At 39.1% G+C, this 26617-nt stretch overlaps 1 protein-coding gene across 2 annotated transcripts in view; it reads right to left on the reverse strand.

Annotated features, from left to right (window-relative positions):
- Positions 1 to 20575, reverse strand: part of PDE4B (phosphodiesterase 4B) — a 679542-nt gene extending 658967 nt beyond the window's left edge. Inside the window, exon 1 of one of the 2 annotated variants that reach the window (XM_017346216.4) lies at positions 20357 to 20575. The gene's annotated coding sequence lies outside the window, so the exon portion shown is untranslated. Of the gene's footprint in view, positions 1 to 19803; positions 19926 to 20356 lie in introns of those variants that run through there. The other variant, XM_051857656.3, reaches the window with a different exon arrangement.
- Between the last annotated feature and the right edge of the window lie 6042 nt (positions 20576 to 26617).

The following is a 26617-nucleotide window of genomic DNA, read 5'->3' on the forward strand; positions in this document are numbered from 1 at the left end:
TTTCTCTGACCACAATGGAATGAAGCTGGAAATCAACAATTCAAGAATCTCTAGATCATACGCAAACACATGAAGACCAAACATGTTTCTAAATGAACAGTGGGTCATAGAATAAATCAAAAGTGAAATCAAAAAATTTCTGGGAACAAATGAAGATGACAACATATGAAACTTATGGGATACAACATATCAAAACTTATGGGATACAGCAAAAGCAGTGTTAAGAGGAAAGTTTATAGCAATTGGTACCTACGTTAAGAAATTGGAAAGGCACCAAATAAAAGAGCTATCAATACATCTCAAGGACCTAGAAAAACAGCAGCAAACCAAACTCAAGGTTAGTAGGAGAAAGGAAATAATAAAAATTAGAGAAAAAATAAACAAAATTGAAACCAAAAAAAATACAAAAGATCAATGAAATGAAGAGCTGGTTTTTTGAAAAAAAAAATAAACAAAATTGATACACCGTTGGCCCAACTAACCACAAAAAGAGGGGAAAGAGCCAAATCAATAAAATCAGGAATGAAAAAGGAAATGTAACACATACCACAGAAATAAAAATAATCATCAGGAATTACAACAAAGATCTGTATGCCTACAAATTGAGAAATCTAGAAGAAATAGATAGATTCCTAGACACATACAATCTACCAAAACTGATAATGAAGACATAGAAAACTTAAATAGACCAATAACCAAGATGGAAATTAAATCAGTAGTGGTGCAGCCACTGTGGAAGACAGTATGGAAATACTTCAGAGATCTGAATACAGACCTACCTTATGATTCAGCCATCCCACTCCTGGAAATTTACCCAAACCAAAAGAAATCAAAGAGTTATCTGTACCCCCATGTTCATTGCAGCATAAATCACAATAGCTAAGATAAGGAATCAACTCAGATATCCATCAACTGTTTACTGGAAAAAGAAATCATGGTTTATATACACTATGGAGTATTCCTCATCTGTAAAAAAGAAAGAAAGAAAGAAATCCTGTCTTTTGCAACAAAATGGATGCAACTGGAAACCATCATACTTAGTGAAATAAGCCAGTCCCAAAAAGACAGCTATTATGTTTTTCCTGATCCAAGGTAACTAATAGAGTACCTGAAATGTAATGTATTGAAGCGAAATAAACATTTTGAGATTTTCTCTTCCATTGAGGCAGAGTTTTATTTTCCTCTTCATACTATTTGTTGAGCTCCTTTACTTAGTGTAGGGTTAACTAAACAATCATTAAGTATACTGAAAATAGATCTTTGTAAAAATTAAGAGTTGGAATGTGAGAGGGACAAGGAGGAAGTGTTAGAGCATGGGCGAGAGGGAGAAAGGGGGGAAGTATAATTATGTATAAATGAAATATGTAAAACTTTTATAACTTAAATAAAATAATTTTTTTAAATGTTTCTGGCCCTTAACTCAGCAATAATTCTGTTTTATGACATATTTGAGCATTTGCAAATTGTGAAAATTAAAGTGGAAGCAATTTGAATACTCATCACGAGAATGGATTACATAAAGCATAGTCCATTTATTTATTAGAATACTCTTGCTATGCAGTCCCTCATAAAGATGCTAGAAATCTATATCTTCACTCAAATTTGAGTGAATAAATCAAATTGTAAAAGAGCATGTAGAATGTGATTATGAATCTATGCAGAGACAGCTGGAAAAAAATGTTTCCCACTGCTTCCAGGCATGATTTCTTAGGTACCTGTAAAGTGGTGGCTGGGTCAGAAATGTGGTACTCCTTATGTTTTGATTACCTCTCAGCTCAGGTGGTACTTCTGGCACATATGCTGGTTTAAAAAGAAAAGAAATCCCAGGTATTATTGCCATTTCTAGTTCACCTTGAGAAAATTCAAATTCTTCACCATTCAGTTAAGGCATATGTTAGAAGAGTAAGACTCAACATATCGTGTAACAATATGTAAGCTGTGAAAGAAAATTAGCTTTACACTTGATCTTAGCCAAAAGGCCGAGAAGCGATAGAAAATTAGCTTTAAAAAGATAAGAAATTTTAAGAGCATTAGTCTAGATAGCAAAACATCTAAATACATTTTCCACATTATTACAGTGCTGAAATTAGGATGGAGCTTAAAATTGATAGGGTCTTAAAATTACTGTCAGAGAGTCAGCAGTAAATGACCTGCATATTCATGAAGACTTGCAGAACGAGTATTAGTTGAGGTTGATTAAAATCCAAGCGACAACACTTAGTAATCACGTACATGAGAGCAACTCGTAGAAGCAGTGGGATATCAAACATGTTTAACAACATCCCAAAGCAGGAATCAGAAGGCAAACCCTATCAGTGTAATGGCTAAGTATCTTTTCAAGGTAAGCATTGTGGCTGGCACCTGAAGTCCCACAGCAGGGATAAACAACAAATATTAATGCCTCAAGCTTCAAAAGATATGGATTATAAATGTGAATTAAAAATTTCTAAATGGGACTAAGTTTTAGAATAACTCATCTACTTTATATGTTCTCTTTTATGCCTTTATAAGAGAGACATTGATATTTTAGATTTAATTAAGTCTATACATGTTCTATCAATAAAAATAAAATTGTCTAAAAACATTATTTACAGTTTAACAATATTTTCTCAGTGATACAAAAAACAATGATGCATATTGCAATTAAAAGAAGATTAGATGAAATATAGTAATAGAAGTTCTAGAAAAACAGAATCAAGAAAACTAAATGCAAGAATTTATAATATGTCATGGCATCTAAGGATTGCTGATGCTGGCACTTTCTTAAATAATATCAAAAAGTGTCAATAGAATGTTGTTTACATAATCACATCATGACTACCATCTGGCTGTTAAAAGACATCATCAGTTTAAGATGCATCCAGATTTCCTGATTTGAAACCTTCAATTATGGAGAAAAAATGACTTCAGTATCAGAAAAAATTCCAGAACTGATGAACAAACCTCCAGATAGAAAATACCCATTGACTTCCTCTGCACAACAAATGAAAAATGACCTGCACCAAGGCACATATTGAAATTTCAAAATTCCAAGATAATGAGATGATGCTAAAAGCTTCAAATTAGGGAAAATTTCATATTTAAACAACCAAGATTCATAATTGCATCAGATTTCTCAATGGCTATAATGGCAGCAAATGTTCTTCAAAATTCCAAAATAAAATGACTCCCCAGAATGTTGCATTCTGAAAACCTTTCCATGGAGTATAAAATAGAAGAGATATCCATTCTCAAAAGTAACCATTTCAAAATGTCTACTGTCAATGCAATATAATGTAATCAAATTTAGGCAGATATTGGAAGATGTACTCTATACATCAATACAAGGGATTCAGCCAAGAAAAAAAATAAGATATGAATAACAGAAACAAGGAATCCCATAAAGGAGGTAGAGAAACCTGCAACATTCTTTTACTGCTGAATAATTAGCTGTGGACCAAAACCCATTTCCTTTTTTTTCCTAAAGATACAGCTGGACAAAGCCATCCAGCCTCTCTTGCAATTAGGTTTGTCCCTAAGACTGACTTCTAGACAAATTTTCAAGGATTTGTGCTTTTCCCAGGACTACAGCACAAAGTCTCCCTCTTTTTCTTTTTTTTTTTCTTTTTTTGACAGGCAGAGTGGACAGTGAGAAAGAGAGACAGAGAGAAAGGTCTTCCTTTCTGTTGGTTCACCCCGCAACGGCCGCTGCGGCCAGCACACCGTGCTGATCCGAAGCCAGGAACCAGGTGCTTCCTCCTGGTCTCCCATGCAGGTGCAGGGTCCAAACACTTGGGCCATTCTCCATTGTACTCCTGGGCCACAGCAGAGAGCTGGACTGGAAGAGGAGCAACCAGGACAGAATCCAGCGCCCCGACCGGGACTAGAACACGGAGTGCCAGCGCCGCAGGAGGAGGATTAGCCTATCGAGCCACGGCGCCGGCCCTCCCTCTTTTTCATTCTCCAATTGAATGAAGTTGACCATGACATGTTTGGAATCCATGTACTGAGAACAGAAGTGACTTTTCCAATAGAGGTTCCCTCAATGACAGCAGAAAGCAGAGCAGCACCCACCCCACTCATCTGGAATAGCAGATTAGAGTTTCTACTCCCTCTCCTAACATACCTGGGACAAGTTCAGTATTGTCATATGATGAAGAAATGTAAGTCTGCCACGCACAGTGAAAGAAAAATCTCTGTTTAGTAATGGCAGCTGGACTTCTGGTGTTTGTCAGTCACAACTCCCTAACTGCTCCTATAAATCTCTTAGAACTTCCCTATGCTCTAACTTGCTGCTACTTCTACAATCACAACAGTTAGTCCCTTAAGGCAATTCTTCCCACCCAAGCATTTGTCCAAATTTGACCTTTCCCTTAATTTTCATAGGACCAACAATGCAATTAAATAAGACTTTCTGAAAACTTAGGGTAAGAGCAAAAGAAATAAAAAAAAAAAATCTGGGCAATTTGATTTACAAAATATGGCATGCTGATCTTAATGGACTAACTGTTCCATTTAGCTACTGTCTCTAGTATACAGCACCTATGGGCTCACATCTAAGCATTTATCTTCAACAAATTGCCCAAAAGAATAAGTAGCATGAAAAGAAAAACTTCCTTTCTTGTACCTGTTTCCTGACCATTTTCCATTTGTCACTTTTATGGCTAAACACCCATCACCATAAGACTGTCATGCAGGAGACCCACTATTCTTTCCACAGTACAGTGCCCTTCCCCTAGGATTCTGACTGATACCTTAGTATCTTTTTATTATTATTATTATTTGACAGATAGAGTTAGACAATGAGAGAGAGACAGAGAGAAAGGTCTTCCTTCCATTGGTTCACCCCTAAAATGGCCGCTACGGCTGGCGCTGCACCGATCCGAAGCCAGGAGCCAGGTGCTTTCTCCTGGTCTCCCATGCAGGTGCAGGGCCCAAGCACTTAGGGCATCCTTCACTGCCTTCCCAGGCCACAGCAGAGAGCTGGACTGGAAGAGGAGCAACCCAGACTAGAACCCAGTGCCCACATGGGATGCCGGTGCTGCAGCTGGAGGATTAACCAAGTGACCATGGCGCCGGCCCCGACACCTTAGTATCTTAGGACTAGAATGCATACAGTGGAGAACTGTATACTTTATGTTTCTTGAACTAAAGAAATTTAATAATTTTTCTAATTACACAGATAAATTAGTGGCAAAACTGAAACATAAACCTTGCTCCCTGGACCAAGGCCAAGTGTGATTATCACTATATCACGCAATTCATTTTCCCTGGTCACCAACACAAATAGCATGACACTTAGGTTACAAATAGGAACAATTTACTATCATAAACTGTATTTCAAGCAATAAAAACCTTGGTTAAATGTGGCTTAAGTTATGACAAAAACATGTATTGAAGATAAAATGTATTCAAGGTTGTTATAAATCAAGTAAAACTTCATTATTTCCAAGATATAGCCTTGGAAGTTCCATTCTAGCTTTAAGATTTAATTTCTAGCACTGAAATCATACATTTTACTAAAAGTTTCCTATTTCACTAACCACTTAAGAGACCCAAAGGACTTTTCATATGTGAGCAAAATCTATTGCTATGTGCATTGTTCAATAAATCACCTATCTATACATTCTCTACATTTCATTTCCATCATGAAATTTATCTTTGATATTTTAATACAAGAACATAATAATGTGTTGCTATACTACTGTCTTTCAAAAAAACTGATAAAAAGGATCACACTCAAAATTCCTGGTTATGATACTCACTTTTAGAAATGATCAACTCTCACCTTGTTTAGATGTTAATAATGCTATTTATAGAAATTTTACAGCATATGTTGGAGCACAGTAATGTGCTTCACATCCATTATTTCATTTATCTTTGTACTATCCCTCTGAAGTGTGTTGAGAGCTGTTGCCTCACCCTGTTTTAATAAGCAAACATTTAAACTGAAAAGATCCATTACCCTTCTTGATGTGGATAAACAGCTTCTAAGTACAGTGCCTACATCAATTGAAGAATAAACCTTCAATTACTCAGAATCTTTTTGTCAATACCTGACTTCGAATAGCAAAGTAGAAATGCTGGGATTCAGCCAATTTTAATCTTTATAAAATAAACTTATGATCATGAGTATTATCTATAGAAGCTATTAAAAATACTGGAACAACAGGGCAGCTATTTAGCCTAACCTTAAGACCCTAGTTAGGATGTCTGCATCCCATATCAGAGTTCCTGGGTTCAATTTCCAGATCAGTTTGCTAATTTCAACTTTTTGCTAATGGAGACCCTATAAGTTGGTGGTGATAGCTCAAGTTACTGGGTTCCTACCACTTCACATGTGAGACTTGTAATGAATTCCCAACACCTGACTTCAGCCATGACCCAGATCCAGCTGTTACAGACATTTGGGGAGTGAACCAGCACATGGGCATTTTCTCTTTCCATCTCTGTCTCTGTCTCTCTCCCTCTCTCATGCTGTCTCTCAAAGAAATAAAAATAAAAGTAAAGTAGACAACAAACTAGATGCAAATTAAAACAAAAATAAAGCACACTATTTGATGAAGAAAGTGCATAAATTGTTATTATCAGATTTCTTAGAATTTCACATTCATTTATGTCATATTAATTGTATTTGGAAATTACTTGTTTTCCCACAATTAGGTTAACACTAATAACTATTAAGTACTATCATATATACTTTCAGTCTTATGTATTCAGTCTTAGTCAGCTATCTTGACACAAAGTGACAATTGATACAAAATTTTAAATGATTTTACCTTCTTAGGAACTTAATATAAATACTAATTAATAACACATTTAAAGGTATCATAGTTTAAGACAACCAGAATATACATTTATGGGACAATGCTAAAAATATGATTTCAAAATCTTCATATGCAATGAAAACAGTTATTACCAAAATAACACATTCATTATGTAACAATAGGTATACATTTAGAGAAATGCATCATCAGACAATTGTGTCATTGTACAATCCTACTGCATACTTACACAAACCTAGATGGTACAGCCTACTACATACTGAGGCTGTATTGTATAGTCACTGTTAAATATTCAGTCTGCTATTGACCAAAATGTCATTATGCAGTGCATGATTGAATCTATTCTTCCTTCACTACATAACAGAATCCTGACATTTGGGGAGGAATCAATTTTCAAATATTAAAATGGAAAAAAAAAAAAAGAAAATCGAATTCTCAAACTTCCTCGCACTTAAGGATGGCCATTGATATAGTTCTGGTCAATAAGCTATTAGAAGTCTACCAGGTGCATTTTCTCCAAGAAACTATTTTTTTCCTTACAAAAAGAGGGTGGACTCAGCTGCTGTGTGCCTTGTTCCTAGCCCATTCTTGCCGCCTGCGGCATTCAGATGCACACATGGGAAGTTCATTGTCTTTTCACAACTAATAGTTCAGCCACAAGCAAAAAACAGTCCAAATTCTTAATGACCTCCCTTGTTATTAAAGATCATTCCCTCCAGGTATCTTATGGAGTGTAAAAAATAAACTCTTCATTTTTGTCATTAAATGTCAAATTTTTGATCACTCAAAAATGAGTGTGATACTGATAAAATATGACCAGTATATCCTGAATGGACCTTTCTTTTTCTCTCATTCAATGGCTTGATGTAAAGATTATCTTCACTTGTCATGCAAATGCCAAATGTAGTATGTGTGCATGCTATGTCAAATGACAACAACAAAAAAAAGTTTCATCTTCTACATCCCTTTATTGAAAAGGCCAGCCTTCTTTAACCTTTTAAAATGTTTCTCAGTCATGTTGAAGTGTGAAGTCAGAAGGAAACTGCTGGAAACAAACTTACATTCAATGGTAAAAAAAAAAAAAAGTAAACTCACTATGCTTTACATTTTGCCTACAATCTAAAAGAAGACATTTTTTAAGACTCATTGGTATTCTCCTGATATACTCCCATCTTACCAAAGATTACAGCTAAGTAGGAGGTGTGACTCACAAAAATAGAGTTTTCTTCACATAAATTTCACTCATTGAATAAACTTTGAAATATTCTCTAAGCAATACAAAACAGAAACTCAGAGTCATGCAATTCTTTACGCCATGAACAATAAAACGAAAATTTCACAAATTATTCAGAATGTTCACACCCAAACTTCTTCAGAATGAGAACATTTCCACTAACTAGTCAAAATTTTGCAGCTCGAGATCAGTAATTACAAAGATCTGTAGACATTAATTTCATCCTTCAAAGATATAAAATGTATATCTTCACAATTAATTTATATATTCAGTTGGTAAAGTGGGTGAGAGTGATAGAAAACCTAATAGTGGGAGAAACAATTAAGGAGCTTATATTTTTCTCATAAAATAATACGTCTGGAGGTAGGCAGTGCAGGAATGATACATTTCCTCTCAGATGTCACTAAAGATCCAAGCTACACCTTATTCTGCTTCATTGTCATAAGCATTTGTGTTTATTCCTCATGCTTGCAAGGGTGCTGCTCACCACGACATTGATGCTCTATGGAGAAGAAAGGGCTAAGGGTCAAGGACAAGAGCCTTCTCCTGCAGAAGCTTTGTATTTTTGTTCAAGAAAGGAAGCACTAACCCAGAAATATCCATCTGATCTTTATCATATGGGGCTCTCCTAGCTTCAAGGAAGGCGGACTGGAAAGCTGAATGTTTTGCTTTCTGACTTGTAGCAGAGGAAGATGAAACATGAAAGGGATAAATGAAGTCGAATGAGCCAATCTACAATACCTACCATACCTCTAGACCAATAAATGCTAACTCCATCCACATGTTCATCATCACTGCTAGCATCATTGACAGCATTAAGTATTTGTTCCCCAAATTGTGCTATGTGCTATACCCAACTACAATTTTCCTACTAATATAAATTTATGAGCAAATCAAGGCATCATACTAATTTAAATTTTAAAATTTTTATATTTTAATTAAAAGACATGGGCCTTCATAAAATGTCCCTAATATTTTGTCAAATAACATCACTAATCTGAACTTCCACCAAATCATAATGTTTGAAAAAAAATTAGAGATTATCATAATCCAAAACCTTATTTTATGCTTTGAGGCTTACACAAATGCCACTGACCCAATTAATGGTATAGCAGTTCTGCAATTTATGTCTTACAATTCCTGGTCCTCAGTCAGCTGTTAAAGAGGAACCCTGAAAACTAAAGTTCATCTGAATTTTAAAATATGTCAGCTGGTAAGGCACTAGAAAAACACAGTCTTATTCTATTATGTCTTTTTTTTTTACTTTCTTCTTGCTTTCTGCATTGAATTTTTCAGCCTGATATACAATTCAGTATTATTTCTCATTCAGGGAATGACACTATTCAACAGGAGTATACAGGAGCATCCTTTAAGTACTCTTCTATATAATGGCAGCTGTGTTTGATTAATTTCTTAGTTTAACAAATACTGAACTTACTCCCTGATCTCTAAATTCAGGGATATTTATCACTGTATATTCTTAAATTATTTTGATCCATGGTATAAGAAAAACCTGGAGGTGGTTTTCTTTTTACCCTCAAAAATTCCCCCAGTAAATACAGAAAATGCCACTGAAAGCTTTCTTTTTTCAGTCCTTAACATGTGATAGGGCTACAGTTAGTTTTAAATGACCACAACAACAGCCTTCCCAGAAAAAAAAGGGGCAACGATCTCTAAGGAGTACTGTTTCTGCTCTCTGAGTGAGGGCAGAAGGAAGCAGATGAAAGATTCTTTCCAAGGAGCCCTAAGTGGTGTGTGTCTGTGTGTGTGTGTGTGCGCGCGCACTCATGTGTTAAGGAGGAGAGGAGAATAAGCACTGTGGGTGAGTTGCCTGTTTTATTTCGCACAGTCTGCTTGAACACCTGTTGGTCATGTATCCTTCCCACCTACTGGCTCTCTACAATCTGTAGGAAAATACATTCTGCCAGACTGGAGCCCTATGTCCACCACAACTGCCCCTCTCCACAGTCCTTCAAGGGTTAATCTGAATATATAAATGAGTCATTAACCCTCCATCATTTTGCCCAGCAAAAAATAATCCACAGTTAACATAGGACAAGAAAAACACAAAACAGATTGTGGAGATCTTCTCTAGGAGTTCATAATCCCTCAATTTTGATGCATATTTTTGAGTGTATATTCCTTTTACTGGTCATTTGTCCACATATTTCAGATTTTCAAATATGTCCACTGCTTTGTAAAAAAAAAATGTTTATTTTTATGTATTTGTCTGAAAGGCAGTGTGACAGAGAGGAGAGACTTTCCATCTTCTGGCTCACTCCCCCAAATGGCTGCAATAGTCACAGCTGAGCCAAGCAGAAGCCAGGAACCCGGAACTCCATTCAGGTCTCCCACGTGAGTGGCAGGAATGCAAGTATGTGAACCATCGTCTGCTGATTCCTAGGTGCATTAGCAGGAAGCTGGATTGAAAAAAGAATGGCCAGGACCCAAATGAACATTCCGAAATGGTTGCTGGGATCCCATGGGACAGCTAAACCTGATGCTCTACAACAACCAACTACCACCTACTGCTTTCTAAAAGAACCATCATGTTAATTCAATTTACTAGAGTGTTAGAGTGTTTTTTGTCATTAGAAAATGGTATTTAAAAATCTTTGCCTATAAATTGTCATTATGCCTTATCAAAGGAAGGCATTTCTGATTTCTTAAAGGAAACATAAAATCAGGAAATACCAAGAAGTCAGAAAACTTGGATTCCCTTATGGCTTTTCAAGTTCTCAGTTTTCTTATGTATCCAAAAACAAGATTGAAAGAGGTGATCTCTAAGATGATTTTCAGTTCTGGAAATATAGTAATTCTTTGAGTTAGCATTGTGTTATAGACCAGGAGAGCCAAAAACTGAGGAATCCTGATATCTTTAGTCCACTCAAAATATCAGCAAGTTGTTTGTGCAAACAGTGTCATTTATTTGCTGTAAGATTTGAAGTATCCTTCTGATAAAGGATTTTTTTACCATTTCCCACAGAGATGGCAACAGACAAGAAGCAATAATTTTTTTCAAATGCTTTAAAACAACTTGTAGAAAAATGTTCCATATAAAAAATATCACAAAGATTTTTATCTTAAATTCCACTGACTAGGTATGACTTGACATTTAATTTCCCAATTACAGTAATAATAAATAACTTAAATATACGATTTTTAAAAAACTGTCTCTGGAATAAGTGCAACACTACAGGAAATCCAATCAAATTAGTATTTTCAAACTAGTATTATCCAATCAAACTAGTATTATCCATTAATGGATAATGTGGCTGGGGAGTTAGTTTTCCAAAAACATACACTTCCACTCCTGATAACATGACATCTGTTCTTTGCCCCCTGCCTATCTTCCTAAAAGTACAACTGCAGACTCTAGAAATAATGCAAGAGACAGCCAAAAGAGGACTTAGAATGGTGGAGAGAGGGAGGCATAGAAAGGAACAATAAACAAAACAGTAGAATGGTTTCTGACGCCCTACCCAAGAACAGGTGACTAGGGTACAGCCTCCTAACATCCAACCTACCAGAAGATAATCAGGTAAGGTTGCATCTAACTGAGGTCTAGATGATAACACCAGCTGACTTCAAAGCACCTTCCACAAAAACCTCCAAGTCTATGAGTTCTCCTTACCCTTGTAGGCTGAAATATCCCTCGAGACCCCACAGAGCTCAGACTTGGAAAGCTCCTTCTGCCTTTTCATGTAGTAAGAGTAGTGTTCAGCATAAGCACCAGACAAATCAAGCAAACAAAATAGTACCATAAAGTCACAAAATAATCCAGTACTTGTGCACTAATCTTAATGAGAATGTCTGCTAAAACACAAGTTTTAAAAAGGACCAAAAACCTCCCAACATAATAGCTAAAATAATGGATTTGAGTGCAATTCAGTTTTTTAAAATAATTTTTATTCATATAGAAACAAGTTTCATGTATTTCATATGTACAGATTTAGGAACATAGTGATACATCCCACCCTACAATCCCTTCCACCCAAGTTCCCACTCTCCTTCCTCCTCTCTTCTTTCTTTCAATTTTTACAATGACATACTTTCAGTTTATTTTAAAATCATAAGCTTAACCTTGCACTAAGAATCAAAAAAAAAAAGTACAAAGGAAAAAAAAACACTGTTCCTCAACAGTGCAAACAGCTGTAAACAATAATCAGATTTCAAAATGTCAATTTTGTTCATATTCATTACTTTTTTATACTCTATTAGTTACCACAGATCAAGGAAAACATATGATATTTATCTTTTGGGGACTGGCTTATTTCACTAAGTATAACGGTTTCTAATTGCATCCATTTTGTTGTAAGAGACAGGATTTCATTCCTTTTTATGGCTTAGTAGAATTTCATCATGTATATATATCACATTTTCTTTATCCATTCATCAGCTGATAGATATCTGGATTGATTCCATACCTTAGCTATTGTAGAATGAGCTACAGTAAGCACGGTGGTACAGATAACCATTTCATATGCCGATTTCATTTCATTTGGGTAAATTCCTAGGAGGCTGGATCTTATGATAAATCTATTTTCAGATTTCTGAGGAATCTCTGGACTGTTTTCCACAGTGGCTGTAATAGTTTACATTCCCACCAAAGGCAGGGTAACTTTTCCCCCACATCCTCACCAGTATTTATTAAATTTTGGTTTCTATATGACAGCTATTATAGCTGGAGTGAGGTGAAATTTCACTGCAGTTTTTTATTTGCAGTCCTTGATGGCTAGTGATCCTGAGAGTTTTTTCATGTATCTGTTGGCCATTTGAATTTCAACTTTTAAAAATGCCTATTCAAATTCTTTTCCTATTTCTTAACTGGATTTTTTGTTTTGGTGTAGTTTAGTTTCTTGAGCTCTTTACAGAGTCTGGATATTAACCCTTTATCAGTTGCATAGTTTGCAAATATTTTCTCCTATTCTGTTGTTTGCCTCCCCAATTTGTTAAGTGTTTCCTTTTTAGTGCAAAAGCTTCTTAGACTGATGTAATAACACTTGTCTACTTTTGCTTTGATTGCCTGTGTTATTAGGGTCTTTTCCAAGAACTGTTTGCCTATGCCAATGACTTGCAGAGTATCCTCAATGTTCTTCTCTAGTAATTTGATGGTATCAGGTCATAGATTTAGATCCTTGATCCATTTTGAGTTTATTTTTGTATAAGGTGTAAGGTAGGGGTCTTGTTTCACACTTGTACACACCAAGATCCAATTTTCCCAGCACCATTAGTTGAAGAGACTGTCCTTTCTCCAGAGATTGATTTTAGCTCCTTTTTCAAAGATTAGTTGGTTATAGAAACATGGATTGTTTTCTTGGATTTCTATTCTGTTCCATTGGTCTATGTGTCTACTTTTGTGCCTGCACCAAGCTGCTTTGATTACAACTACCCTGCAGTATGTCTTGAAATCTGGTATTGTGATGTCTCTGGCTTTGTTTTTGTTGTATAAGATTGCTTTACTATTTAGGATCTCTGGTTTTCCCATAAGAATTTTAGCATGCTTCTTTCTAGATCTGAGAAGAATGTCATTGGTATTTTGATAGGGATTATACTCATTCTGTACATCGCTTTTGGTACTATGAACATGTTGATGATATTAAGTATTCCAATCCATGAACATGGGATATTTTTCCATTTTTTATGGTTTCTTCTATTTCTTTCTTAAATGTTTTATAATTTTCATTGCAGAGATCTTTCACCTCCTTGGTTAAATTTAGCCCAAGTTATTTAAATTTTTTTGTAGCTATTGTGAATGGGACTGATCTTAAAAGTTCTTTCTCAGCAGCGGCATTGTCTCTGTACACAAAGGCTATTGATTTTTGTGTGTTGATTTTATAGCCTGCAACTTAACCAAACTCTTTTATGAGTTCTAATAGTCTATTAGTGATCACTGATAGAGAAGAAGCAATCAACTGCATCAGCATTTAAGTGAATCAGATGTTAGAATTATCTGTGAATGACTATAAAGCATTCATTTATAAAATACTTCGGGGCTGGTGCTGTGGTGTAGCTGGTAAAGCAGCTGCCTGCAGTGCCAGAATCCCATGTGGATGCCGGTTTGAGTCCTGGCTGCTCCACTTCCGATCCAGCTCTCTGCAATGTCTTGGGAAAGCAGTAGAAGATGGCTCAAGTCCTGCACCTGAATGGGATACCCAGAAGAAACTCCTGGATCCTGGCTTCGGATCAGCTCAGCTCTGGCTGTTGCAGCCAATTGGGGAGTGAACCAGTGGAGGGAAGCTCTCTCTCTGCCACTCCTTCTCTGTGTAACTCTGACTTTCAAATAAATAAATAAATCTTTTTTAAAAAATAAAATAAAATACTTCAACAAGAAAATATCAATTCTCTAGAAACACCTGGGGGAAAAAGAGAAACATCTTAGTGCTATTGGTTTGTCTATTAGTTTGAGTGTTCCTCAAAGACTCACATGTTAAAGGTTTGGTCCCGAAAGTCTTAAGATAATGGTACTAAGAGGGTGGAAATCCAATAAAGGTAAAGAGATTTGGGAAGAGATTAGGTTTGATTAGGTTTTTAATGTGGAACTCCCACCATCAAATCATAGTGGCTTCATAAAGTGAGAGACAGTCAACTACTTCCTCTTGTCATATAATTCTCTGTATCCCTTCAGGATTCTGCCAGCAATAATGCCATCACCAGATGCCAAACCAGTGGGGATGTCTGATCTTCACCTGTGAACCTTAAAATCTGTAAGCCAAAATAAACTTCTTTCCTTTATAAAGAGCTTGTTTTAGATAGATTTTTAGTGATTAAAAGCTGGCTATTACAATCAATAAAGAAACATAAAATATATAATGAACTAAATAGAAAATTTGAAACTGAGGCCGGCGCCGCGGCTCACTAGGCTAATCCTCCGCCTTGAGGCGCTGGCACACCAGGTTCTAGTCCCGGTCAGGGCGCCGGATTCTGTCCCGGTTGCCCCTCTTCCAGGCCAGCTCTCTGCTGTGGCCAGGGAGTGCAGTGGAGGATGGCCCAAGTCCTTGGGCCCTGCACCCCATGGGAGACCAGGATAAATACCTGGCTCCTGCCATCGGATCAGCGCGGTGCGCTGGCCACGGCGGCCATTGGAGGGTGAACCAACGGCAAAGGAAGACCTTTCTCTCTGTCTCTCTCTCTCACTGTCCACTCAGCCTGTCAAAAAAAAAATTTGAAACTGAAAAATACAGTAACCCAAATAAAACTTATTGGATGGGCTCAGTAGTAGAGATGACAGAAGACAGAATTAGAGAACAGAGCAACAGAATTTACCCAATCTAAACAAAAAAGAGAAAATAGACTAAAAGATAAAAATATAAAAATAGAAATGTAAGGTTCTGTGGGACAATAACAAATGATTCGAAAGTTGTATCATGGAAGTCACAGATGAGTAAGAAAAACAAAGAGGACCTGAACAAGTATTTGAAGAAATAATTCCCAATACCTCCCAAATTTGGTGAAAGACAAACCTACACATGTAAGAAGCTAATCAAATTTCAAATAGAACTTAAAGAAGTCCCATGCCAAGACATATCATGATTAAATTCCTGAAAAATTAAAGACAAAGAAAATAATCTTAAAACAATCCAGAGAGAAATAGCATATCACCTATAAGGAGAACTTCAAACCATGAATTTCTCGACATATACCATGGAACCCTTAAGGAAATGGCAAATATTTTTATGTTTTCTTTTATTTTTCTCTGTTTATCTCAGAAGAATTTCAAGTAAGAGAACAATCTGAAAGATACTGTAAAATAAAGACAAGTACAATGAATAAAGAGAAAATGGAAGGATAAAATGCATGGTAAAAGGATAAAAGTTTTAGCAAGGATGGGAGGTGGCAGGATGAAGAAGATGGATATGAAAAGGCATCAAACAGCACTTCTAGAAATAAAGTAAATCATAGTTCAATGGATAACTTAAGTAATAGATATGGCATCAATGAATTAGAATTAGCTAAAAATAATTTTCAGTAATTACTGAAATCCCTCTTAAAGATATTTTTAATTGAAAAGTGATACAGAGGTAATAGAAACAACAGATATAACAAGAAGGTCAAACACACCTAATAAGAATTCTAGAAGAAAGAATAGAGAGAATGTAGACAATATATGATGATATCCTGCTACAAATTTTTAATAAATCATGAAATATAAGTCAGCTGATTAAAGTAGAAGTAATACCAAAAAGGAACAATAAAAATAAACCCATATATAAGCATGCCATAGTAAAACTTTAGAGCAACAAAGACAATAATCTTAGCAACTAAGAAACAAGCCTCTACTCTTAAACAAGGAGATTAGAAGACCATACCTTCAAATTGATAAGAAAAACAATTATCAGCTTAGGATTCTACTCCTAGATGATCTATTATTCCATTGTTAGGATGAACTACCATTTAAAAAAAAAGATCAAGACTCATCATTTAGCCGGCGCCGTGGCTCAATAGGCTAATCCTCCACCTTGCGGCGCCGGCACACCGGGTTCTAGTCCCGGTTGGGGCGCCGGATTCTGTCCCGGTTGCCCCTCTTCCAGGCCAGCTCTCTGCTATGGCCAGGGAGTGCAGTGGAGGATGGCCCAGGTGCTTGGGCCCTGCACCCCATGGGAGACCAGGAAAAGCACCTGGATCCTGGCTCCTGCCATCGGATCAGCGCGGTGCGCCGGCTGCAGCGGCGGCCATTGGAGGGTGAACCAACGGCAAAAGGAAGACCTTTCTCTCTCTGTCTCTCTCTCACTGTCCACTCTGCCTGTCAAAAAAAAAAAAAAAAAAAAAAAAAAAAAAAAAAAAAAAAAGACTCATCATTTTCACATGCTTACCAAAGAATTTCACAAGAAGAAATTAGAATCCAAAAAAAGGTGAATCAAGAAGAAACAATAAGTACAGTCAAAATGTGAAAAGTATACGCATTGACTGTAAAAAATTAAACTAATTATATTAAAAATGACATAGGGGTATAAAAACCATGGTGGAATTACATCACTACAGAATTAAGAAATATAAGATATAATCAGAATCAGAATATTGTAATGAACCTATAGTTTTCAAAAGTATATATTTTGATCCATTTCACTTGTTAAGGCAGAATATGAATGCCAAAAACATAAAAAAAACTTCTGAAAGGATAGAAATGGAACATATAAAATTCAGATCAACATGAGAATACAGAAATTCTATAAAATCCAATAAAAATCAGGAAAGAAAGATAAAACATGGAAGGACAGAAGAGGAGCAACGATAAGGAAATGTCCCCCAGCAAGCAATGGTACTACATTTCAAATAAATTGATTAAAGCTGGCAAAATGGATGTGTGTGGAAGAGTATCATCACATATTGGTTTCTCTGACAAGCCAACTCTGAAATGAAGTTTGATTCACACTTTCATTTAAGAATTCCTTGTTATCCACACCTGACACAGGACAAGGAAAGCAGCAGAAATGGGCAAGGAGGAAAGTTGAGCTGCACTGCAGGCAAGTCTCACAAGCAGTTCCAGAGGTAGAATTTTCCTTCAGAGTTATCCAGAGTTGGGCTGAGATGGCCCAACCTCTGTATTCCTACAAGAATCAGCTACTGGATTGGATCTGCCTTGGAAAGGGATGTGACATTAGACAAGAAGGATTTCTGCAGCTCTGATAATCCCAAAGGGTCTGATCATTGTAGACCACCTACTGACAGTGTTCCCAGAAGCTAGGGCAAGTCCTTCCTTGAAGAATTTGCCACATCATGGTGTGAGCCATATTACATGAAGGTGGCTGCAAGAACTAATACTCACAGGATCCTATTTGTCCTATGACCAACAACATCCCCACACCTTGTGCAAATTGTGCTACTTATATTTTCTTGGAAAGAGCAATTGGTGAAGTTTAGTGTCATAATAATAAAAGATAAATTCAAATCAGTAAATCCCTGATCTAACTCAAGTTCTCTTCATGTGTATCTTGTTCATATTAAGAGCAACCTATGTTAATGTTAAATATGCAGTTTGTAAGCTGAAATGAAAGTATCAGTTCTGTGTCTAGTACCTTTGTCAAACAAATCCTATACATCTACTTGCATAACATACACAGTATCTGTTATTTTTAAATACCTGTCTCTCAACTGACAAAGCGCTCCAAAATCAGAAAACTACATATGATTGATTGATTATTCCTCAAATCAAAACCAGCTCCATTCCAAAAGCAAACAAGTGTGCCCATGTAGATTTCCTCTAGAGAAATTTAAGATAATTCATCTTTGCATAATATGTCAAGCCAGAAATAAACTGAGAAGCAAATCAGCTGAGAAAAATACAAATAGACACATGCAAAATTGTTTAGCTCACAATTATAATAAGCAATATACAAAAGGATAGATATATATACACAGCCTCAATGAATCACTTATGCCATTTCCACCATTCTAGACTATTTAACAATTATACTAATGTTCTATAAATTAACAAATTGGCATTTTGCTGTTTAAAGAAGAACAGAAACAGCAGCGAAGACATTACTAACCAAGACCTACAAGTATTGATTTGAAGAGTAAAGGCCAAGGTTATGCTGAATGTGAAGAGGGTTTCTCTCTCGGGATGTCAGTAGATGAATAAGGTACTGGCAGCTGGATTTCCTCTTGCCCAAAGTGAAAACCCTGGCTTTATCCATTTCTTGTCAATTCATATACAAGTACATTCCAGATCCCTCTCATGCACCCCAGATCGAAGTAGAAGCACTTGGATATCCTTGAGTTGTTTTTATGAAATATACGCACATAACAATCAGCTTCTGCCTAAAGAAAAGTAGAGGGTGTACAATCTACTTTTAAAAAAAAAAAATAAGAAAAGACGAAATGTCTTCGATTCATACATGTGGCCCACAGCTTTCAAGCAGCGGGAAACCTCTGAGTTTCAAAGATTCGCATAACGTCTAGAATAATTACATCTCACACAGATGGAAGATGTGCGATGCATAGATTCACCATTTCTGTTGAGTAGCATCTAATACATGTGATGTAAACAAAATGTAAATGCGTTGTAATTTTAGGTGAGATCTCGAAAGTCTTGTTTAAAAACTACCCTACATATTTGTATTAAAAATAAACCGCTCTGCAATTAAGGACTGCTTGTTCCTCTGTGCACTTCTCTTTACTGTTGCTTCAGAGCTATGGGCCACACTGATTTTTGTTCGAAGTATGGCACATGGAATGTGGTCTATGGAAAAGGAAGGAACCAAAACAGGAAGAGGAAAAAGGACAGACGGTGAGGAGGAATGTGGGGCCCCCCTCACGCCCCAAACACACACTCTTGTCGCTTAGAAAGGGCCAGGCCCTGAGCACAGCTCAGATCTCACCAAACCCCTGACGGAGCTCCCAAAACTTCCAGGCAGAGCCTTCGCGACGCTGCGGCTTTGGCGCGCCCTCCTTGGTGCCCCCCGCCACTGGCACAGGCAGGACCACCCTGGGGCCGCAGCCCTGCAAACTCTTGGGTACTTGGGGCTCCCGCCCGTGCCCACCATCAATCACTGGGCACCGCACACCCATCCATCACCCGGAATCCTGAAGCCTCTCTCTACCCTCCCTTGACGCTCTCCCTCCAGGCGACCCGCCAAGGGATTCTAGGGCCAGGGCAGAGGAAGGCGCGGTGGGCAAGGGGCCGGTTGGCGGTTTCCCTAAAAGGGACAACAACGACATCGCCAAAGCGACTCTCCTCGCCGGGCAGCCGCAATCCCTCTTCACGGCCCCTCAACCCCGCATCACCCACTCTCCAGTTCGGCTTCTGTGTGCAAAGTAAGGCAAGGGGGCAAATAAACCCGCAGTTTCTTAGGCACTTCTTACCTCAGGCTACCCCGGGGGAGGCCGCCCGAGGCGCCTCTGCTGCACCGCGGTGGCCGCCGCGCACTGGACGCCGGGCTCTGGCGCGGCTCCGCGCGGCCCCGCTGGACCGTGCACCGCGAGCGAACCTCCCTCGCTCTCAGGGGACGAGCGCCAGTCCGGAGGACCCGCGGGTGCAGCCCCGCCGGTGACCAGTAAGAAACCTGCAGCCGCCCAGAACTGGCTGGCAGCCCAGGGAAGCTACGCGCGGGCCGGAGCGGCTGCGGGGCGCGCGCGGACGAGCTGGCGTGAGGGACCCGCGCCAGGGCGACCGAGGCCGCGGCGAAGCGCCCCAGAGCTCCTCTGTGCGCCACCGGAGCTCCAAAGCCCCTTTCTGGATCCCTCTCGCGGGGGCCACTGGTTCCGCGCCCCAGCCTGGGGTGGGGACTTAACGTGACCCTGTGGCACTGGCTAGCCGCTGTGTAGTAGGTTGTAACTGCTGAGACCACCACCTGTCAATCCCCGGGAGCCGGGCATGCCGCCCAGCCCGCAGTTTATTCCCCCCTTCCGCACCTACCTCACTGGCTCCTGGGCATTCGGCGGGCGCGATACCAAGGGAGTTCGGCAAAATGACCCTTCAGTCCCTCCCGGTGGCTCCCCGCATCTCCCGGCAGCCAGCGCTGAAGGATTACGCACAGCCTGCGTGCCTCTCAGAAGCCGGGTGCCGCCGAGCCGGGTTTGAACCCACACCGCCAACCCCCCTCCGCCCCCATTCATAATCCCAGCGGCGTCTGCCACTACACACCGCCCCCTCGCCGCCCGCGCGCGCTCCCATTCGCCCGCCCCGGAACGAGGCAGTCCCTCGCCACGCATCTGCCGGGAGTCCCGCGCCTGCAGGCAGCTCCCGCAGCAACGGGCTGCAGCGGGGTCTGGGGCAGGGGCGCGTGGAACCCAGGTCGGGGCGGCCTCCGAGCAATGAGGTAGCCCCCCGTGGAGGGAGGAGGCTCGAGGTGGGAGCCCCCTGCAATCCTGTTGCACAAAGGGCTCCCGCGTGAATAAGTGCAAGGCTGGTCACCGAAGGGTCACACCACTTTAGTGAAGGAGGTGCTCCACCAAGGACCTCCTGGGACTGGGTTCCACAACTTGGGAATTTGTGTGACCCAGTAACAAGCACCCGGGGGACTGAGGGATCCTGCTTTAAGAACGCAGCTTGCAGTTCTGCCATTGCATGTGTGTGAATGTGTGTGTGTGCGTGTGCAAGTTCACGCGTGATGAAGAGGGATGTGGGAAAGCCCGGGTATCCTTTTCCTGAGTCCTCCAGCCGTTTTATGTTAACAGAAAAGGAGAAGGAAGGGGGCGAGGAAAACAGGAGAGAGGGAAGGATGAGGCAACTTTTTTTGAACTGTTTAAGTAGCTAGAGACCAGAAAGACTTACAGTTAAAATTCACCGATTTCTCTATGATTCCAATAAACACTAAGGCTCCCCCATTTTGCCCTGAGCACCATGCACTGTGCCAAATGTTGGGGGCGCTGAGATGGCTCCCATACAGCCTCAGTACCTGAGGAGCTGTCTCGTGGCAGAAGCAACCTGCAAAGCCCACCATAAGCAATAGGTTATAACACAACAAAAGCACGTACTAATTACATAAATGGAAGCTATTTTCTCTGTATAGGTCAGGGAATGACATCTCACCTGAACTACTTATTAAAGGACAAATAGGGGCTTGCTACTGGAGGGGAATCAACCTCTGGTGTTCAATCTGTGATCTAAGCCAGCTTTGCATACCTGTGCAATGAAAGGCATGCCTGGGAGCTTATCAATGTAGGGGCTGGATGGATTCCTGCTCTGCACTACTTCTCCTTCATGGTGTTTAGGGAAAATATTTTCAAGCACCAGCCACTGAAGTGCACACCATCCAGTTCTCCACAGCTGAGATACTGCCAAGCATCCAAAAGTAATCCTGCCTCCCTGGACTTGTTGCTTTGCATTCTATACCATCCACCATATTGATCACCTTGAAATGGAGCCCAAAGCCAAAATTAGCAATACTAAAGCTGTGAGCATCTGGAGAGAAGCCGAGAAATTCGGTAATATAGTCATAGTCTTGGCACACTCTCCATTTGCAAAGTGATGACCATATAATCTTTTCTTGAACTACAGTGAGGATTAATTTATTAGACCCCATTGCCCATAGAGCATGTGAATGGGAACCTAAGCTGTGATTCAGTCAAGGAAGCTTGAGGGGCATGCTCCCCTGCTCTGAATATTAAAGTCTTTGAGGTGTTTATGATTACCAGGGCTCTTGAGGCCATTATATCATGTTCAGAAAAAATATTTCCAAAGGGCTCTTGTTCCAGATTAATTAAGGGGACTCCAGTATGAAAATGTCAGCTGTTTAAGCATCTTTCCTTCCTCTTCGCAGAAGTCATATAAACTAACAAAAAAATGGCAAAAAAAAAAAAAAGTTAAATGTTATTTTCAAACAACTTATACGGATTTTACCCACAGATTCCAACAAACTTGTAAAAGTTGTCAGATGGTAGAAGTCATAGGGAAAAGTGCAGGGAGGCAAAGGGAACCAGCAGTGGAGATAGCAGAAAGTGCTAATAAAACCATGTTTCATAAAACAAAGGGTCTACAATGAAATGCAAAAGCTTTGTCTCTCAAAAACAGAAGCAGAAGTAAGAAGTAAGGCAGAGAACATGCATGGAAATCCGGGAGGTGAGGAGGAGGCAGAGACAGAGCCAAACTGTAGTCCTTGAAGCTGATGACATCACAAGGAAATGTAGAAGCTCTATTCCTTGTTTGTAATAGCTGGGAAGCACAGAACTCCTGGCAGAAGGTCTCCTGACCCAGTTCACTTCAGAGATTCAGAGGAAGTCCACCTAGGAAGACACTATGACTAAGGGAAGCCCTCTGTTCTTGAATCAGCCATAAAAGTGATGCTGCAACCTGCTGCTAACCCCAAAACCACCAAAAGAATGGTTTAAAAAGCTACCAATTATTTGCCTCCGTTGGTGTCAGCAGGTTTCATACATATATCTGGGCCTCAGAGGAGTGGTGTGGACACCTAAGCCATCTTTCCAGGAAGCTACTGAGGTTTTTGCATGTGGAGGTAGATAGGATTCGAGGAACAAGAGACAGGGCAAGCTGCATGTTCACATCCTTTCATGCTTCTGCATATGCAAATGTCCCTTGGCTAAAGCAGCTCACAGGGCTAAATCCAGAACCAATGTGGGCAGGGATTTTATAAGAGCACAGATTTACGAAGGAATTATTGGAGGTCATGAATATAACGATTTAGTGCAAAAATTGGGAGGTTTTTGGTTTGAGAATTTGAAAGCTGTCTTGAAGCCTCCCCTTCAGGAATTTTCTGCAAAGACTTTGACCAGGGGCTGCTGCTGTGCTATAGCGGGTAAAGCTGCTGCCAGCAGTGCTGGCATCCCATATGGGCTCCAGTTCGAGTCCCAGCTGCTCCACTTCCAATCCAGCTCTCTGCTGTGGCCTGGGAAAGAAGTGGAAGACACCCAAGTCCTTGGGCCCTTGCACTGGCATGGGGGACCCGGAAGAAACTCCTGGCTCCTGGCTTCTGATTGGCTCATCTCCTGTGTGTAGCCATTGGGGGAGTGAATGAGTGGATGGAAGACTCCTATCTCTCTGTCTCTCCCTCTCTCTTTATAACTCTTTCAAATAAAACAGGTAAATCTTTAAAAAAAAAAAAAAAAAGCCTTTGACCAGAAAAAAGATCATTTACAATAAAGAGGAAACTAGTGCAAGACCAATAAAGATATAGGAAGGAGAATTCTAGAAAGAAACATCAAAACTTACATAAGTGAGGAGAAGTTTTGCCACAGAGCCAATGAAAATTGACTATATACTTTATAATGAATAATTTTAAAAAGCAAACAAACACCTGCATAGTACTTACTGATGCAGACAGCACTCCTACCCACTCTACAAATATGAACTAAATTGGTTTTTCAATACAACCTGTGAGTTAGGTATTATCATTCCCATTATGTTGATGGAAAGAATGAGACACACATTAAGACTTGCATTCTTTCCCAAAGTATTCCCCAAAGTCTCATGGTCCTCAAAAGCTTGTGTGAATAGCATTAGGGAAGAAGAAACCTAATCCATTATGACATTAAGAAAGTGGCCCAGATTTGATTAATTTGTTGGGGTGGAGCCCCATGATCAAATTGTAGTGGCTTTATAAGGAGACACACAGACATGCATGCATGCTCCCCCTTGCCGTGTGATGCTCTGTGCCACCCCAGGACTCTGCAAGCATGAACACCATCAGTAGATGGCAAATCAATGGAGCTGCCTGATCTTAGACTGTAAAGCGCCAAAACCTCCTTCCCTCATAAGTAGCTTGGCTTAGATATTTCATTACAGCAATGGAAAGTTGACTAATACAATCACACAGCTCGTTAGAGAGGAGCCAGAATTTAAACCCAGTCTTGCTTCAGTCTATGCTCTTATTCAGTATGCTAAAATCCCTCTCTAAATGAAGCATATTTACTAAAATGTTAATGAGGCAGTATAACCTATTAAGAGAGACTACAAAGCACAGATCAAGAAGTGCAGGGAAGAGATGATGTAAATAAGTTTTAGAAGAAAAATAAAACCAAACTATCACAGAAATGAAGACAATACTTGGAGAAACAACTTGGGAAACAGGACCACGCATAAGTAAGATGGTGAAGACAGATCTGTGAAATTAAATTGAATGAAAACCAAGAGAAATATTTTTTGATTATTTTTGTGAAACTCATGATAAAAGAAATATAATGCAGAGCCAACACACATATAAGTGAAGACTCTGAAAAAGATTCAGAGCAAACACACTGAAACAAAAAGAAATATTTTTTCTGAAATTGAAAAAAAAAAGGAATTATATCCACAGGTTAAAAGTAATGGAGAAAATTGATTCATAATGGTGGAGCCAAGACAAGCTGGCAAATTATTGACATTTAACTATAAAGAAAGATGGGGCCGGTGCCATGGCACACTAGGTTAATATTCTGCCTGCAGGCGCCAGCATCCCATTTGTGCGCCAGTTCTAGGCGCGGCTGCTCCTCTTCCAGTCCAGCTCTCTGCTGTGGCCCAGGAAAGCAGTGGACGATGTCCCAGGTGCTTGGGCCCCTGCACCCGCGTGGGAGACCAGGAGGAAGCACCTGGCTCCTGGCTTCAGATCGGCGCAGCTCCGGCCATTGCAGACATTTGGGGAGTGAACCAACGGAAGGAAGACCTTTCTCTCTGTCTCTCCCTTTTACTGTCTGTAACTCTACCTGTCAAATAAATAAATAAATTCTTTAAAAATAAAAAAAAATAAATATAAAGAAAGAATCCTTGTATCAGAAAAGCAAAAAGATCGAGTCTTGTACGAGGAAAATTCTATCAACCCACCCTCAGTCTTCTCCTGAGCAGCACTGACAACCTCATGACAATGGAACCAAACCTGTGCATCCTCAGGGAAAGCAAATGTGATCTAAGAGCAGGATATCTAGCCAACTGCTCATCAGATATAAAGGTCATAACTGTAAGACACTGCAAGTAGAAGAACATTCCTCCCATGTGGAGAATAAACCATCATAAATCCAGGAAAACTTCTTCAAAAAGACTAGTGGTGCGCAACAAATATATTTTTGATATAAAACTAAGACAATAAAATATATAAATGTTACAGCCTATGAAAGCATAGAAATTACATGTCACAAATATTTGGAAGGGAAAGGAAGAAAGTGGTGATAATTACAGTAAATGCACTGAGTCATCTATAACTGGTAAGGTTGAAAATAATTTCAAGCTGACATACAGATAATAGAATGACCATGTACAAAAGGGTAGATGTAAACACTAAGAAATTTAATTTTTTTAACTTTTATTTAGTAAATATAATTTTCCAAAGTACAATTTATTGATTACAATGGCTTTTTCCCCTCCATAACTTCCCTCCCACCCGCACCCCTCCCAACTCCCCCTCCCTCTCCCATTCCATTCACATCAAGATTCATTTTCAATTATCTTTATATACAGAAGATCAATTCAGTATATATTAAGTAAAGATTTCATCAGTTTGCACCCACACAGAACATAAAGTGTAAAATACTGTTTGAGTACTAGTTATGGCATTAATTCACATTGGACACATTAAGGACAGAGATCCCACATGAGGAGTAAGTACGCAGTGACTCCTGTTGTTGACTTAACAATTTGACACTCTTGTTTATGGCATCAGAAATCTCCCTAGGCTCTAGTCATGAGTTGCCAATTTTAAACAAAATAGGACAATGAGTAAAATGAATTACAGAGAAGAGAATCCATGCCAGTTTATCGAGGTACATAGATAATTACTATGGCAAAAACAATAAATGATTATTATATGATTACCATATAAAGATATGATTACAAAGGTAATCAAAAGAAAGTAAATCTACACCTTAATATACACCTTCCTAAATATCACAAAAACCCTACACACACATACTTCTCAATCAACAAGTATTCAAAATATTTTTAAATGATCTTCAAATTGTATTAAACTATATAGAACAACAGGCAAACATTGAAAAATAAGTATTTAGGTGGTTAAAAATAAAAGGAAACCAAAATTTTACCCATATAATGCCCCATCACCACATATATAGATGTTTTCTTTTATAGGAATAATTATAAAGCAGAAGTTGTGACCTAAATACCAGAGAACTTGGATGGAGGAAAAAATAAGTATTAAGTGAGACAAAGAATGACATGCTATAATACAAAAGGTAAACATCACAACGAAGAAGTGAAAGTTATGAATATCTGAACTAAATGCATAGCATCAAT

The sequence above is a fragment of the Oryctolagus cuniculus genome, chromosome 7 (assembly GCF_051225735.1).
Source record: "Oryctolagus cuniculus isolate XC-2025 breed Fujian yellow rabbit chromosome 7, ASM5122573v1, whole genome shotgun sequence".
Taxonomy (NCBI): Eukaryota; Metazoa; Chordata; class Mammalia; order Lagomorpha; family Leporidae; genus Oryctolagus; species Oryctolagus cuniculus.